Source organism: Acomys minous, assembly GCF_964271855.1.
Source record: "Acomys minous genome assembly, chromosome: 13".
In the NCBI taxonomy this organism is placed as follows: Eukaryota; Metazoa; Chordata; class Mammalia; order Rodentia; family Muridae; genus Acomys; species Acomys minous.
In genome coordinates, this window is record NC_140495.1 from 71,518,727 (window position 1) to 71,537,778 (window position 19,052).

The following is a 19,052-nucleotide window of genomic DNA, read 5'->3' on the forward strand; positions in this document are numbered from 1 at the left end:
CCTAGAGTCCCTGAGGTCTACATAAAAGAGCTATCTGTCACCCCATCTAAAGAGCAAACTTCTCTGGAAACAAAGAGGCAGTAACAACCAGACCAGCACATTTCACCTATGAGTAGTCCACATTTGTGCGCTGTGCAGAAAAGCCTCAGAATCCATACAACAGATAGGCTGGTCCTAGGTGGAGTTCTGAAGACTATAGTTCTAAGGTCCAAGAGGGGCCCCATGCTGTAAGAATACTTCAAGGAGAAATAACCACCAAAGAATCCGCAAACCGTAGTGTGTGAAGCAAACCTTATGAACCAGGGCCGTCTGCCTGCACAGGAGTCTGGATAGGACTTTTTCTGCTGTAGGACATTGCCTGGGGTTGTGCATTAGTTTTGTTATATGAATCAATTGTACTCAAAACTAGTAACTAAAAACAATTATAAATCAAGGTAAATGGGTATTACTCAAGGAAGAGTCGATGAATGGGATGCCTCTCCCGCAAACAAATCTGGGTTGATTCTTTTCAAACATTGCAATAGGCTGCAACTTCTGTCATTTGGTTTCTGACTTTGGACTGGTCATGCAGCTTCTTTCGACCTCAATTTCCCCATCTTCAAAAAACGAAGCCAGGCTTTTCTCTCTGGAGTGACACCTAGCTTGACCTTTAATCACTTTATGACTAGAAGAGGCTCTAAAACTAATAACAGACCCATAATACACACAAAAGAGCTTTCTGGTCAGGATATCATAACAACTGATGATATTAAGATAGAATCCTTCTTGTCAGACTCAAGCAAAATTAGAACCAGAGAGTATTACTGGGGGAAGGGTGACCATGCCCGTCTGCTGTAAGTAGTTTCTTGGCTCATAAGATCTGTGTTTGTTCTAAAAGACCGTAGTGTTTTGCACACCTCTCCCACTGAGGGGGAAATGACCCTTGTTGGGGTGGAAGCTGAGAAAACTCACTTCAAACGGTAGCTTAAAAAATGAAAGCTTTATTTTCTGAGCCTTCAGGAAGTCGATCAGCTCAGGATCTGAACCCGATCCCTGAGGGGAAATGGTATTGCACTCTTAAAGGGTGAGATCACAGAACTAGGAGGGGTAGGGTGAGCTGCGAGGTCATCCAGTTATAATTAAGCATTGGGGGTTAAACAAGGCAGCATCTGTTGAAGACTAGGCCTTATCCTGAGCACTTGGCTCCAAGGCCCTTAACTCTTCCCCCAGACATGCAGTCCAGAATCCAGGGCCCTTAACTCACCTCCTAGACATTTGATCCAGAGCTCTAGGTGATGGGGGACAAAGGAAGAGGTTAGCTGCATGAAATTAAAATATAGTGAGGGCCTGGCAAGCAATTAGTTTAAAATATATATGTATATTTAATATGTAAATATAAATATACATGGTTTTATATATATATAATTATGTATAATTGGTTATATATAAATATTGTAGTATATAATGTTATGTATGTAATTATATATGTGTATATGTGTAAATATTATACATACACACAAACACACACACACACACACACACACACACACGTTAGACACCTTGGTTAAGATAACTGCAAGTTCTACATTTTTTACTGGTTTACCAGACAATTAAGAAAAACACTTAGATGGGCAGGGTAAGAGCTGGTCTCAGAGCCTCGGAATATAAACTTAGTTTGACCCTGCTAATAAAACTGGGAAGCAAAATGGAAGAGCTACTTTCAAGATGGCGGGGCTCTGGCGACTGTCTCCTCACACCCTTAACGTTAAGACTGCATCAGTCCGTACAAACGCTCATGCAGAGTATTTTCCTAGCAATCCTGCCCACTCTACAGATGAACCCTTCTCCCCTCCTTCTTCCTACCTTCCCAGCCTGCAATCTCGATATTCCAGGAGCTTGTTCAAATAATATCTTTTTCACTTTAAAGTCATATCCTTCCTCAAAGCTTCTTGAACATTAGCCACAGCTTTCTCCTGTTTGCTTACAATCTCCACAATGTTCTCCTCTTTCCAAATAAACACCATTGAGGAGAACCTCTAATTGTTGCTTGTGTTAACAATGACTTGGTGAGTTAAACATCTCGGGGCAGCTGCAAAACAAATCAATGCAACACTTGTTCAAATCCGGGATTTCCATCCGTCTTCCATCGGTCCCGGACTAGAACATACTGCGAAAGTGAACACTGAGCTAGCCCCGGGGTCAATGATGCTGAAAGCATAGGGGACCAATGTGCCCAGGTACTCCACCAGTTCGCCTAGAGGTGTATAGAATAAAGTCAATTGCATTGTCTTTGCTCTCCTGTACTTAAGAGACTATTTCCCCCTGCTCCCAGAATGCCTTAGTTACATGTAGTTCTTTTTCTAGGGTTGTGGCCTCATGAAACTTCTCCCCTTTTCATGTTTGCATGTTTATTGGTGCCAACTCTGTTCAGGTCTTGTTTAGGCAGCAAATTCCTGTTTCTCTAGCTCTTACAACTTTCCCCTCCCTCTCCCACCATATGTAAACAACAATTGAAAGAAAAAAAACAAGAGTTCATGAATTTGATTTAAAAAATAAAAACAAAAAAGGGGGTAGGGGTGTACGGGAAGAGTTGGAGGGAAAAAAGTGAAGGGAAGAAATGACATTGTTATACTTTAATTTCAAAAAATTAAAAAAGAAAGATAAGAGTTTTGGACCTCACTGTTCTAACTTACCTATATTGAAAAATAGAATCTGGAATAAGAGATAGTTTAAGACTTTCAAAGTTAAGCCACAGGGAAGTTTGCACTGTGTATAATTTGGGGTTATCCCCTCTGATAGCTCTGGGCTGAAGGTGGAAATTCAACTCCCCAGAGACTACCTTGCTGAAAAGGCTCCTGGATATGGACTCTGGCTGTGCCTGCCAACGAATCCCAGCCCCCACTATCTCCTGACCAATGCGAACTGCTTCCTGTTGAATCCATTCACCAGATGAATCTCATTCAGTAAGACTTATTGATCCCACTTGGAACAAAATAAGCACCCAATAGAGCTCTGCTCAGATTTCCGAGTTGGGAAATTTAATAAAATGACTGTCACTGTCGTTCTAAGGTCACCGAATTCTGAAGTGCTCTGTTACAGAGCAGGAAGCACACATGCAAACGTAAGTAACTGCTGCAGTTAAGCGTTTACATTTCCCTCTACCTTTCCGAGTTTTTATCAGTTTTAAAAAAAATAGGGTTATAGATTATCATCCAAGGTGTGAAATATGTTTATTGATGAATTTGATTTTACATGAAATATTATAAAAACAGAATATAGAAAAACACTTAAAATAAGGTAGAGCAATAATTTGCCTACATTGTATCCAACATGTTTTTAATAGTTAAATTTGAATGTCTCTTAGGTCCTGTAAAAAAGAAATTACCCTCAATGAATAGCTAATTAAAAAAAATTCTACCTTTGAGAGTATATAACATTCTTGAATTAACAGTGAAGCATATTTTTCAAACCCCATCATTTTGCTGAATGTGGTAGTATACCCCCGGCTTAATAAAGGTTACTACTGCTGTCATGAAACATCATGACCAATAAAACAACTTGGGGTGGGGTGGGGGTAGGGAGAAGAGTTGATTGTATCTAACACAATGTCAGGTCACAGCTCACCACTTAGAGAAGTCAGAACAGGAACTCAAACATGGCAGGAACCTAGTGGCAGCAGCTAATGGACCAGGAGGGAATGCTGCTTCTCCCTATGGCTTGCTCAACCTGCTTTCTCACTGAACCAGGGCCACCAGTCCAGGGGGTGGCTCTACCCACAGCAATCACTAATTAAAAAAATGCTCTGGGCTTGCCTACAGCCAAATCTTAGGGAGACATTTTCTTTTTCTTTTTTTTTTTATTTAAGTAATTTATTAAGATTACATTTCAATTGTTATCACTTCACTTGTAACTTCCCATTCCCTTCTCCCTCCCTCTTTCACCCTATTCTCCTCCTCTAGGTCTGTGACAGAAGGGGACCTCCTCCCCCACCATATGATCACAGCCTGTCAGGTCTCATGCTTGTAGCCTGCTTACTCTTCCTTTGAGTGCCATGAGGCCTCTCCACCAAGGGGAAGTGGTCAAGTAGAGGGCACTAGAGTTCATGTCAGAGTCAGTCCCTGCTCTCCACATAATTGTGGAGAATGCACTGTCTATTGGCTAGATCTGGATAGAGGTCCTAGGTTTACTGCATGCATTGTCCTTGGTTGGTACAGTTGAGCAGTCCCCCCTGGGTCCAGATCTGCCAGCCTTAATGGTCTTCTTGTAAATTTCTAGGAACCTCCAGATCCTTCTATTTCCCCATTCTCTCTTACTTCTCTCACCTGGAATCCCAATAGGAAATTCTAGTATCTATCCCATTCTCCTGCTAAGTAAAGACTTTCAGGGGACATCTCTGTTGGGCTAGTGTCCAATTATAAGTGAGTACATACCATGTGGGGAGGCTCCTTCCTCTCAGATGACTTTAGCTTGTGTCTAGTTGACAACCCCTACAGCTACTCACAAGACTAAGGTGGAAGGGTTAAGTTAGCCCTGGAGTTCAAAATCAACCCAAGAGTGGGGGGTTGTCTCAAAATAGAACAAATGGAACCACTTAACCCATTACCAGGAAACACCTTAATTGATGTATGCATGCTAATTCTAGTCATTATTCATCTAATGCATTTTCCAAGAGTATCAAATTGAACACTAACGCAAATTGTATGTGAAAAGGGGCAGAAGTGCTATCAGGAGGAACAGGAATGAACTGTGGCTTCTGCCTCCCTGTATGCAGACTCTTCCCAGATCCACACAGGTACCACTGCCACTCTCCAGTGTAACTGTGCTTTCAGTTTTCCTTGGGAAGCACTGAAATGCTTTAAAGAGGAACGGACACGTTAGAAACTAAACCTTTAGAATAGATTCCCAAATGCAGCTGCCATAACTTGCATTTGATCTTTACAGTGAGCTGTGTTTTCAGAATATAACAAAGGAGGCCTGTTGTTGCCTATGTCCTTTGAGACTCTCCCAAATAAAAGCAGAAGTCAGACCAAGGCCCACTTTTCCTAACCTAAGGTGTTAACCCTGTGGCAGCTCCCAGAATCCTAGAGGGGGAAGGAAAAAAAAAAGACATCTCAAAGAAACAGTCATGTGCTACATATTAACCCTTCCAGCAGCAGTTAGCAGTAGACATCTCTGCCAACACTTTCAGGGACCCTGGAGAAGGTGTTCTTTGCCCCCAGGGACCTGAGGCACACCCAGGGACTCCAGGACACAGCTTTACACAGGACACAACCTGGACAACCTCTCCTGGAGTCTTTGACCAAACCAGGGCTCACTGGAAATTTCCTGAGATCTCTCTTTTCAAAAAAAAAAAAAAAAAAAAAAAAAAAAGGAATTTGTGAATGTGTTTTAGTTTATGAAGACAAAATTAGGAGGTGCTTTTATGTCAGCTGCCACCTTCCAGTTCTACCACTCCTGCGTGTGCCACATCACCCTCACCACCACGATGCCTCTTACGAAATCTGTTCTCTACACTAGGAAAGGCTGTTTTATCCTGCCTGTTTCTTTTTTCTTTTTGGCTTTCAGGATGAAGTTTCTCTGTGTAGCCTTGGCTATCCTGGACTCACTCTGTAGGCCAGGCTGGCTTTGAACTCACAAAGATCCACCTGTCTCTTCTTCTCAGAGTGCTAGGATTACAGGCATGCACGATCTCGCCCAGCTATGTATTTTTCTATCCATTAACTCTTTCTTAAAATTCTTACTATCACCGCCCCAGATCAGAACTAAATTTCCCAAAGTTGTTTTAAGATGGGATTTCTGTAGTTTGAATAATTAGTAGAAGATGCCAGATATTATGCTATCAAGTCTTGGTAACAAATGAATTAAATGCTCCCATTGGCAGTCAAATTGCTGCCAAGATTCTGATGCCTCCCTGGGGGACTTTAAATATTACCACATGTAATCTATCAAAATGACAAAATATGATAACTGAGTAATTCTGGTTTGTTTTGATTGGTTCCCAACACTTAATTTGTTTTACCAGCGTTCACCAGGGATAGCCATTGGGCAAGCCAAGGCCACAGGCTGAGAGTTTTACAATACACTGGCCAAGACAATTTCACAAACTCAATGACAGCTGTACAAATTTTAAGTAAAATAGAAGCAAGAGGAGATGACAGCGGGGTGGCTTTAGAGGGTTTCTCTGAGAGAGGTGGCATGTAAGCGAAGAACTGGAGGGCTGAAGGAGAAAGAACAGAACAAGGACCAATGAGAAGAGAGTTTCTGGCCAAGACGCTGGTGTAGACAAAGCACAGCCAAACTTGAGAAGGAGAGCAAACTGGCCAGAGCAGCTGGAGTCTGAGCAACCAGCTTAGAGATGTTTGTTTTCCTTCCTTCAGAAACTGCTGGCTAGCCAATTTCATCAAGAACTACCCTGTTTTTTTTATGGCTTCTGTAAGAATTTTTGTTGTTTGTTGCTTTGTCATAAAGTACCAGCATGCCGAGGGGACCCTCCCAGCGGTAAGTGGCTTGAGACAGTTGCCAAACTGACTGATGCACCAGAGCCACAACTTAGCTGTGTTTTGTGGAATCCAAGAAACACTGATTTGACGCCCATCTGGCTTCATTTACATGTGAAAAACTATATATTTGAAATTTTCCACCACGAGGTAGGTGACTAAGAGGGAAAAATTCCCACTGGTTTATTTCTAAGAAGTAGTTTTCAGTTCAAAGGCTAAGTCCACAGTCACAGTCAGCGCTGAGGATTTTCACAGCACAAAGCCCTTTGTATCTGCCAATACTGCTCAAGTTCTTACAGAGGCCAAGGTTAAAGGTTTACAGTGGTATGTGTTGCACTGGGTCATAGTAAGATTTACAGGACATACTGGTAATGAAATTAAGCAGACGCTATTATGGTAAGAAGCAGGTCAGAAATCATCATTTGCATAACTAAACAGAGGACGACGACGTCAGCCTGTGAACTGAAAGTAGACCAGACTTCAAAGTTAAAAATAACACTTGTTCAAAACTACAGTTCATAGTTCTCATTTGCATAATCTGGCTGCATATTGTTATTTTAAAATAAATATAATAAATTTTATGAAACAAGAGTGCTTGATTTTCTGCTTGATTTTCACGAGTTAGAAGGATATGTATCACATAAGGTTTTCAAAAAATATTCCATTATTTTTTTTTCTTACCTAATTCTCGGCCCTTTAAATTTTTCTAATCACTTACAAGCATTGCAGCAACAAAACAAAAGAAATAAAGAAAAAAAAAAAAAGAAGGATATGTAAACACATTCTGGACTTTCCCCCAGATCTGAAGGACATTTTCTATAAAATCAACAGGCAAGGGACTTGTGGTTTGTGAGTGTGCTCCAAGCTTCCTGGGAGTTCCTGCCTGCTCCTTGTCTTTTGAAAAAAATGTGTTTCCTCTAAGCAAATGTGTGCAGATAGTGCTTTGAGAATATGTCACAAGCAGTAGTTCTGCTGCCCTGGGGCCTGGAGATGCAGCCCAGGGATACAATGGGGCCAAAGGACAAGTGTGTGGGGCTTTGTCTGGGACTTGCTTGCAGTTTCAGGACACTCACGCTCCTGCCTAGGGGACAGCCCAAACAATTTAAGATTAAACAGAGCCAAATTCTTTTTTTTTCCTTTTTTTTAAAATTAATTTATTCTTGTTACATCTCAATGGTTATCCCATCCCTTGTATCCTCCCATTCTTCCCTCCCTCCCATTTTCCCCTTATTCTCCTCCCCTATGACTGTTCCTGAGGTGATTACCTCCCCCTGTATATGCTCATAGGGTATCAAGTCTCTTCTTGGTAACCTGCTGTCCTTCCTCTGAGTGCCACCAAGTCTCCCCCTCCAGGGGACATGGTCAAAGGTGAGGCACCAGAGTACATGAGAAAGTCATATCCCACTCTCCACTCTACTGTGGAGAATGTTCTGTCCATTGGCTAGATCTGGGTAGGGGTTTAAAGTTTACGGCTTTTATTGTCCTTGGCTGGTGCCTTAGTTTGAGCGGGACCCCTGGGCCCAAATCTGCCTATCATAATGTTCTACTTGTAGGTTTCTAGGACCCTCTGGATCCTTCTACTTTGCCATTCTCCCATGCTTCTCTTATCTAGAGTCCCAGTAGGATGTCCTCCCCTCTGTCCCAGTTTCCTGCTAAGTGAAGGCTTTCGTGGGACATGCCCCTTGGGCTAATATGCAGATATAAGTGAGTATATACCATTTGAGTCTTTCTGCTTCTGGGTTAACTCACTCATTATGATCATTTCTAGTTCAATCCATTTATCCACAAATTTAGGGAATTCCTTGTTTTTAATATCTGAATAGTATTCCATAGTGTATATGTACCACATTTTCTTTATCCATTCTTCTATTGATGGACACTTAGGCTGTTTCCATGTTCTGGCTATTATGAATAAGGCAGCTATGAACATGGTTGAGCATATGTCCCTGTTGTGTGGTGGAGCATCTTCTGAGTATATTCCAAGGAGCGGAATAGCTGGGTCTTGAGGAAGCCCTATTCCCATTTTTCTGAGATAGCACCAGATAGATTTCCAAAGTCAGAGCCAAACTCTTGCCTGGCCTTCATGGAGATGGTAGTGCTGTTTGAGGACCTAAAGAGTAACCTGACATAGGTGGCCAGCCACTGCCTTAGGCCAGAGCTGAGGTGTGGGAATGCGAGGCAAGAAGAACACTCTCCGATAACAATGTGTGTGTTTGTGTTTGTTTGGGGCCATTACACTGAACACTGACCTTCCTAAGACTGCATACATGTAGTTTTTTTTCCCAGTTCAAAACTGTTTCCTCCAAGGCTACACTCCCTGCACCCATTTTCAAGCAAGCTCTAGTGTCCTCTCTTCTTGACATTCAATATCTTGCCATGCTAATTAAGGGCTCTGTGTGACTAACAAAGCATGGTGGCACCCTGACATACGACATATGAGACAAGGTTCTAAAGGCATTGCTGATTTCATCCTGGTGTTCTGAACTGCTTGCTCTAAGGGAAATTAGGGGCCATGCTGTGAGGACATTCAGGCATCCCTCCGAAGAGTGATAGAGGCCCCCAACCATCGGAACATAGCCCCAACAAGGGTCTAACCCGAGCCAAGCCTTCAGACTCCTAACACTTCAGCCGACATCTCACTCTCTTAATCCTCACACGAGGCGCTCCAGTATCTCAAGAGAAAAGTACCATAAAGAACCAGAGTCAGCACAGGACACACTGAGACCAAGTTCTCAGTACAAAAGAGATTTGTCTGCCCCAGAGGGACAAAGGACAGGGAATAAGAGACAAAGACAAGAGACAGAGGATGAGAAAGAAGAGAAAGAGAACCAACGGAGAGGGAAAGAGATACTTGCACAGGAAAGACAAAGTACTGCCTTCTGGACAGAGAGACAAGACCGACATGGCCCGTAGGCAAATGGCGGTTTACAAAGGCAAAAGGGGAAAACTGTGTGAGGAGGAGGCCTTTCATTTTAATTGGGCATGTTAAATAGGTGAGTCAAAGGGGGCTTTTGATTGCTGGACTTCAATACTTTGAAAGCTGGACCTTGGTTGTCAGACTCAGGAGGAGGAACAGATTGGTGGCTGGTTTTCAGGATGTAATCTATGGTTTGTCAAGGGACGGGGAAGGGAAAGGACAAGCCGTGCCAGAGGCATATTTGCCATGCTAGGGCGTGCTGGAGCCCCTGCAGTGACCAGCTTAGCTCATCTTCGAACTCTTGACCAAAAAAAAAAAAAAAATGGGAAAGAAAATAAATGATCATTATTTGAAGCTGCTGTGCCACAAAGTCACAAGAGTAACTGGAACGTCACCGAGTCAATGCCTGTCACCCTACTTCTACTGGTCACATGTGATAGGAGCCACGTCCTTTCTTCCCTTTTGCTCTCTTCATTTCTGGTGGTGGACCATCCATGAGTAAATACGTAACAAAAAAAAAAATATGATTCCTTGGGAAAAAATACTGCTGAAGCACAAAACCAAGGAAATAGTTTTCTTTGTTAATGAGAAAAAGTTATTGACTCTTGCAATAAAACTGTATTTCATATTTCCTAGGAAGTAGTCATTGGGATCTGTGACAAATGCTGGTAAAAAAACACAATGAACAAGATAGATTTCTCCCTGCAAGATCAGTGTGGAAAGTTAAGGAGATAACACAGTAGAGGAAAGTTAAAATGAGGCCATCAGATCTGGCATACTGTGACCTTAGAGCAGTTTCTGTAGAATGGTAAAAATAGATAATAAATTGGAATAGAAAGAGGACAGTGAGAGTCCTAGTGTAGCACACACACATATTTTCAAGAATGCTAGTGGCTGAGAGAAAAGAGAAAGGTCAAGTGCTTGCTTCCTCTCTTTCTTTTATCAGCTGGTTTCATCGCTGGCAGCTTGCTTCCCGTCTCCTCTGGCCTAGATGCAGGCAGCACAGCAAAGCTGACTTGGAGCAGGCTCAGGGCACTAGCAGACCCCAGAGTGACCGTTTCCTGAAAGCCATCGCCCCAGGAACAGAGTCCCAGCTCTGCAAGTTAGGAATTGCTTTTTGACACTGAAATGAGTTTTAACAACATAACGGAATAGCTGCCACAGATTGCATAGCCGCTTACAGATGCATCAAATGTAGAAAACTGATGGTCGGTCACTAAGACGGCTTTAATGCTTCTCAGGCCTCAGCCTAGGAAAGCACAGAAGAGTGTCTTGGCAGCCCGGCTGGCTTCTTCTACTGATCACTGGATGCCACCCTCCAAGACAAGCTCCCTGAAGTCATCTACACAGGCTCAGAGCCTTAAAGGGCCAATGTGTGGAGTCCTTCAAAAGGAGAGTACTTATTCAGCTTGCCCGCCCTTTAGGGGGGTCTCGGGAGACCAGCCCATGAAACTGCATCCTTCCTCTTACCTTACAGAGGACACCTCTGACAAGCCTGCTGCCCTCCAGTGTCTGCCCCACTCTATTTGGTGGGCATGCAATCAGAACAGGGGACACTATGGGACTTACATCTTCAAAATCTTCAGCTCCCCAAATCCACAACCTCCTTTCCCATAGATTAGGGGGGAAAGCAATGTGCCTTCTGCCCCTTGGGAGAAGTTCTGGATACAACACACCACACATACAACATACTTTGAACTCTAGCTTTCCTGCCCATCGATGACTTGACTGCTAGAACAGACCACCCAGGGTAGCTGGGAGGAAGAAAGAGCAGGGGCATTGTAACTGTGTTAGAAACTTTGAGGCCAATGTTTGTTGTAACTTCTGCTTTCAACTGGAATCCATTTAATGAAGAATCAAAAGCTTGGCATTTAGGAAACCCGGATTCCCTAGTTTCTCAATGTATAGTAGTATTACTCTAAGTATGCTTTTAATAAACATTAACAAATTACAATGGAATTTGTATTTTCCTCCCCAGAGCTTCTTATAATAGGTGACATATTAGAGTCATGTTTTCAAAACTTTCTAATAAACATGAGGAAACAACATAGCTTAGCATAGCAACAAAGTCACAAAGCTGTTATCTATTACATCCAGCAAGCATCTTTTCATTTCCTGGTTGACACTTGTAATGTTTCCATCCTAAGATGAGAGCATAGCTTCACTGGTATGTCCTTACTCCTCCCTCTAACTCAGCTGTCCTCAACATTCCTAATGCTGTGACCCTTTAACACAGTCCCTCATGTTGTGGTGGCCTGCAGCAACAAAATTGTTTTGTTGCTATTTCATAACTAAAAATTTGTGACTATTGTGAATTGTAATGTAAATCCGATACGCAGGACATCTGATATCTGACCCCTGAAGGGGTCGTGGACCACAGATTAAGAACCACTGCCCTAACCTATCAATGTCTGCTCTGAGTGACTTGTTCTCAGAGAGACCTTGTGTGTTAGGCACAGTTCTTTTAAATATGAAAAACCAGAAGCACAAGCCATAAAATTTTCAGAAAGTCATGATTTTTAATTAAAATTTAAAATGTTTGTTCTGCAAATAACACAACTGAGAAAAATCAAAGAAAAGGCTACATTTCAGGAGAAAATATTAGAAAAATCATATATACACAAAAGGGCTTGCATCTGGAATACATGAGAATTTTCCAAAATGCAAGTTGAAGAACTTATTTTAAAATGGCAAAGGATTTTAATAAAGACTTTACCAGAGAAAAATACATATATGATCAAAGAGCAAGTCAAGCAAGAATATAAAAAGATGCTTCAAATTATTAGCTATTTGTGGAAATGAAAATCACAACTATAGTAATAGAGCAGTACAAACCTGCAGAAATGGGGGCAAAAGCAACGCAGGCAATGCCAAGTACTTGCATTGCTAGGGAGATCTAAACCGGTTAAAACCTTCTCAAGCAGAGGTGTAAGCTCATAAAGCTGGAATCTATTACTTCTACCAAACTCTGCCACTGAACAGTGTGAATGAATAAAAAAAGGTGGCTCGCTGAATTGTCACTACCACCCTTTTGATTCACTGAGCAATCCATTTGAGAACAAGCTTAGCTCCATTTTTCTTTTGTATCATATAAAATAGACCTCAACAATGGTACAATTACTGATTTTATAACACTGCATCTTTAGCTTTTTTTTTTCAATTGTAGCATGTGAAAGGGGGTGGTTTTGTTTTGAATTTCAAAAGTGGAACAAAATTTAATACTTCCTTAAGGGACAATGACGCAAGCTTTGAATTGGACCAGTTTCCAAAGAGTGGTAAAAAATAGATGTTAAATTGGAAGAGGAAGTAGAGACTGCTTATGTAAAATGCACACATCTTTCAAGGATGTTAATTGGAGGGAGGAAGGGAGGAAGAAAAGGCCAAGAACTTGCTCATCCTCCTCAACCTCCTACCATCTGGTCCATCACTCTTGGATTAATCCTTCTTTCAATGGAGTTGGTATGATCATTAGAAAGCACAAGATGTTACAGACGTAGTTCACTCTGGTCATAGGTACACCAGCCACAGCTGACAAATAAAACCAATGCAGTGGTTCTTGAGAATAAATAGTAACTCATTCTGTCATTTCTTTCCTCCTAGAAGCAATTGCATGAATTCTACATTATGACTAGCCTTTCCATTTACTGAGTAATTCATTTGAGAATAAACTTTTCTCCATTTTTTTTTAGAAATAATAATTTTTTTTTTACTATTTACTCGTTTTTTTTACATATACATTTATATTATTACACATATATAAAATAAACTACATACAGCAAGGAGAACCACAGAACAATGAGGAATTATATTCCTGTTACATTCATAGTGTTCTGAATGTGTTTGGCAACCTTGAAGAAAACATTTTCCTATCTTGGTAAGTCTAAAATTCTGAATGTAACTCAATATCTATTGCATTTCATCTCTATCAACTTAAAAAATCTATCTAGACCTTAAAACATCTTAACTCCTAAGCAATTAAGCTTAATTGTGAAACTAAATTATTTGGTATTCAACACCATCAGAGACTTGAGAAGGAGAAAACTTGATTACTTAAGTAAACAGGAAGTGCAAGTTAGCAGCTTCCAACTTAAAAGAAAAAAAAGGTGACAGAGACAGTTTGCTGCCTAGAAAGTCACCACAACTCTCTAAAACGTTGGAGCATCATCTTCAGCCTTCTGGCCCAGTATATCTGACAGATGTATTTGTGAAGCAGGAACTATTGAGGACTTGCTTTCTCTGTCTTGGCAGAGTTTGGTCATTGACTTTGCTGCATCCAAGCTTGCCAGATTGAGGCAGAATTCTGTCAGTGGTCAAAATGAGGCCATTTTCCCCAGTGGCTTGTTTGTCATATTTGAAGCCATCTCAATAAGGAGGTTCACTGATGCTCATAATCTTCTTTGAGGTAGGCTGGGTGCTGCCAGGAGTTAACCTGTCTTGTTGTCAAAGAATCGTTAAAACAATATAAACATCTTTAAATGCCATATTCTGTAGGACTCTGAGGTTTTTGAAGACCTTCTGTAAGTATTTTACCATATCTGTTGATAGAATCATATGTGTCTGTTACATCTAGGATGTATATATTCTTGTGATATAAATAGAATATTAATTGAAATGACCACGATTTGATCAGTTGACAATTAACTTGTCTAACTTACTTTTCCTAAACAGCCTGAGTAGGATTTTCAAAGAATTGGAGGTAAACCTTGTATTCTACTTGAGTGGTATGAGTACAATACCTCATATTAGATTAGAAATATATATAATATGTGTGAAGAATAATCTTAAATTTGAATTCTATATCAATATATCAAAATTAAACTTATTTTGCAACAATATTAAAATTTCTATATCAATGAATTAAAAATAACCTTGAGAGTACAGTTAAGGCCTTAAATTGAGGAGTCAACTTAATAATCTGCTTTTTGTCCTATCACCCCTATATATTTCTATATTCCCCCTTCTTTCTTTTCAGCCCCTATTTCCAAACCTAAGAAAGAAAGACAAAGGAAAAGAGAGACACCCCTGAGTCCAATCTTGCTTTCTTTCTGGATAAGACCAATAGTAACTTATAACCAACTCCCAATGAAATTAAACATCTAAATCCCAGGAAAACAATTTTTTAAAAAAAAACCCTACACACACCCCGTAAGGGAAATGGGGTGTCGTTTTCTTAGGGTTTCTTCTGGCTGATTTGGCACAAATCATACCTTCGTAGGGGCCCAAACAAAGTTGGGGAAATGGTTAAACAAGCTAGGAATATCATTTGTGGTGCAGGTTCTACATGTTGAGGACTTCCGGGCTTAATAACAGTCCCGTGTGTTACAGTCTGAAATGCTGTACCAATTGGGACCAGAAGCTTTCTTCGAAGCTGTCTTGGGAGCTGTCTTGTTCTGATAAAGAACAGCAACTGAAGCACTTGGTGCTCGAAAATGCAGGATGTAGGATGTCAGCATCCAGCATGCTGAGAGGCATTCAGCCTGTCAGGTTTGATCCAGCTTCAAAGTCCAGTTCTTTTGTTCTGAAAACATATAATTTCTCACAAGCATTACACCTTCCTAAAATTATAAGTGTATGAGGTGTGCAAGGTACACATAGCAGTTAAGGCTGGTTCTCTGCTCTTTGCATGAGCAGAAGAAAAACATCTGTAAATCTTCATTCATGCCATATGATGGATGGCATCTAGTCCTAAGTCACATGGATTCTGTAACCAATAAGAAGCATTGACGATGCACAGACATTTATGTCTCAGCCTGTCTCAGTGCTATTCCCATGTAGTGGGACTAGGAATATAAATTACCTGCTTATTCTGCAGTTTTAATTTTTTTTAAATGTACATCCTGGTTGTAGTCCCTTCCCTCATCACCTCCCAATCCCACCCTCCCTCCCTCCCTCCCTCCCTCCCAATCCCTCCCTCCCTCCCTCATATCCTCTCCCTTCCTCCCTCATCCCCTCTCCCTCCCTCCCTCCCTCCCTCCCAATCCCTCCCTCCCTCCCTCCCTCCCTCCCTTCCTACCTCATCCCCTCTCCCTCCCTCCCCCAGCCCTCAGAAAGGAGAGGCCCCCTCCCCTAATATCTGATTTCAGCTTATCAAGTCTCATCTGTACTACCTGTATCCTCTTCTTCTGTGGTCTGGAAAGTCTACCCAGCCCAGGGGAAGTGATCCACATTGGGGAGCCAGAGTCCATGGGGAACCATATTCCCCATATTGTGGGACCCACAAGGAGACTGTGCTGCCTATGTACTACAACTGAGCTGAGTGTCTAGGTCCTCTCCTTGCATGGTCCTCCATTGGTGTATCAGTCTCTGCAGCAACCCTCTCCTCTGTTCAGATTTTTTAAGTGTATATTTTATTTATTATAATTTATTCACTGTACCTCCTGATTGTTATCCCCTCCCTTTTATCTTCCCATTGCCATCCTCCCTCCCTCCTCTGATTTTTTCCCCTCCTCTAGACCTCTGGGAACAGCCTATCATCAGGGTAGTCTGTATCTCTTTCCACTGTGTGCCCACTAGGCCATCATGCCAAGGAACAGTGGCCAAGTAGTGGGCCCCCGAGTGCATGTGCAAGGTTCAGCAGCAGTCCCCGACTCTGTTTCCTCCATGCAGAGAGTCTGCAGTTCATAAGCTACATCTGAAAAGGGGGTCTTGGTTCCTTGCATGCATTGTCCTTGACTGGAGCATCAGTTTGTGGAGGACGCACCCCCCCCCTGCCCCGTGCCTCAACCCACAGGCCTTGGTGGTCTCCCTGGGGAGCTCCTGCTCCCTCTCAGACCTTCCATTCCCCCACTCTTACCTACAACTCTCAGCACTCTGCCCAGTGCCCAGCTTCAAGTCTCAATAACTGTCACTAACCCCACTGGGTGAGGTCTACAGAGAACATCTATGTTGGTCTAAAATCCACTTATAAGTGAATATATACATGTGTGTCTTTTTGGCTCTGGATTATCTCACTCAGGATGATCATTTCTAGTTCCATTTGTCTGCAAATTTCAAACTTTCCTTGTTTTTAACAGCTGAGTAGTATTCCATAGTGTAGATGTACCACAGCATTTTTCTCCATTCTTCCATTGAGGGACATCTAGGTTGTTTCCAGATTTTGGCTATTACGAATAAAGCTACTATGAACATAGTTGAGCATGGTGGAGCACCTTTTGGATATATGCCCAATTTTCTGAGAAAGCACCATATTGATTTCCAAAGTGGTTGTGCAAGTTTGCACTTCCACCATCAGTGGAGGAGTGTTCCCCTTTCTCCACATCCTCGCCAGCATGTGCTGTCACTCAAGTTATATATTTTCCCCATTCAGATGGGTGTAAGATGGAATCTCAAGGTCGTTTTGATTTGCATTTCCCTGATGCCCAGGGATGTTGAGCACTTCTTTAAGTGTTTCTCAGCCATTCGATATTTCTCTGTTGAGAATTCTGTTTAGTTCTGAGTCCCATTTCTCAGTTAGGTTATTTGGTTTGGTGGTGTTTAATTTCTTGAGTTCTTTATATATTTTGGATATTAGACCTTTGTCAGATGCAGGGTTGGTGAAGATCTTTTCCCAGTCTGTAGGCTGTCGCTTTGTTCTGTTGACAGTGTCTCCTGCCTTACAGAAGCTTCTCAGCCTGATGAGGTCCCATTTATTAATTGTGATCTGAGAGCTTGGGCTGTTGGTGTTCTGTTCAGGAAGTTGTCTCCTGTGCCAATGTGTTTCAGGCTCTTCCCCACTTTTTCTTCTAATAGATTTTGTGTGTCTGGTTTTATGTTGAGGTCTTTAATCAACTTGGGCTTAAGTTTTGTACAGGGTGATAAATATTGATCTATTTGCATTTTTACAAGTTTTTACAATGTTGAAGATGCTTTCTTTCTTTCTTTCTTTCTTTTTTCTTTTTTTTTACATTGTATGGTTTTAGCTTCTTTGTCAAAAATCAAATGACCATAGTTGTGTGGATTTATTTCTGGTCTTCAATTTGATTCCATTGGTCAACTGGCCTATTTCTATGCCAGTACCATGCTCTTTTTTATTACTGTTGCTCTATAGTACAACTTGAGATCAGGGATGGAGATTCCTCTGGAAGATCTTTTATTGTACAGAATCATTTTAGCTATCTTGGATTTTTGTTTTACCTTCTCCACCCTTCCACTCTTCAACAGTAGGTAGTCAAGAAAGAAGGATAGAGGGGGAAGGGGGCATCATTATTTTAGACTACTTATTGATGATTAGGGCATTTGATTTTTGCTGTCAGGATATTCATTTTTTAGTTCCTGTCTCTGTGCACAACCACTTGTAAAAAAAAAAAACCACAACGAACTTCAACCAACAGAAACCCACAATAGCAACCATGACCAGCAGCAGCAGTACGAAGAGAAAGAGAAGCTGCTTCCCATTTGGGAATTCTTGCCTTTATATACCTTCTCAAGAGCCCCCAGAATTTCAAATGTCACATACTTACAGAAACTATCTGTAGCTGGCAAAATCATGTCCCTGTTAGAGCACAAATCATAGTCAGCTGCTGTGAACAATCTGAGGCAGCTCCACATGCCAGACTTGGGATTAAACCAAAAATATATTCCCATAACATTTCTGTGTTTTTTTTTTAACCAAACATTCTCACTACTTTAACCATCCTTTGAAAGGCATAAATGCTCTGGCTGTTACTCTGGGTTGGACAGAGGTAGATACAGAATACCTGGTTTCCAAGGTCCTACGGTTTCTTTCCAGAGAAGTCCGATCAGCCTTTGCATAGGCACCTACCACTCTTTTATGTTGCCAATTTATCCCTGGTTAGTAATTATACATTTTGATCAGATAGGGATAGAGAGAGATAATGTGATCATTATTAGCCCAAGTTTAAAAAGTAATTCACTTGGCCAAAAGTTCTTATAACCACTGTACTATTTTTACCTTCTGCTCACCACCAACTTACAAATGACAGGTGCTCTGTGAGATTCCACTTCATTATGCATTTCCTTCAGTGCTGTCTGAATTCTACTTCTCTACCCTTCTCACAAAACTTCTAGAAGATATTGAATAAGCTTCAGAGTTTCTGTAACATGTCAGTCTTCCTGCTAAATTTACCACTTCAGTAATGGATTTGCCTTTGCACCTGGTGCCCACCACTTTCAGGAACCCACACTGTCATCTCCTGATTTCCCCAACCCCCCTGCTTTTTTCCCTGCACCAACTCCCTTAAGGGGGTTCATCAATTATTGCCATATCAATTTGAAAATATCAAATCTCTTCCATGATGGGTACCATTTAGTATCTTCACCTTCATCCTCTAAGGAGGTCCACAGCATCTGGAAATGGATCTTGTTATTTTCATATTTCAGAAGTTGAACTTTATTGAGTACTTTCTCTAGCAAATCGAAGATAGGTTTTGTTGTTGTTGTTGTTATTGTTGTGTGTGTGTCTGTGTGTATGAAAATTAGTACTGAAACTCTTCTCAGAAAATGCAAAGCACCTTTTTTTTTTTGGCATGGTGGTAGTGGTAGTAGTGGTGGTGGTGGTGGTGGTGGTGGTGGTGGTGTGTGTGTGTGTGTGTGTGCGTGCTGTATGTACAAGTACTCATAGAGACACTGCACCTACACAGGCTTCATTAGAATTCTGTCATGGATACAAATTGCCAGTCAGGAGAGCCACCCTGAACATAGCATGCAATGTCGCTGAATGT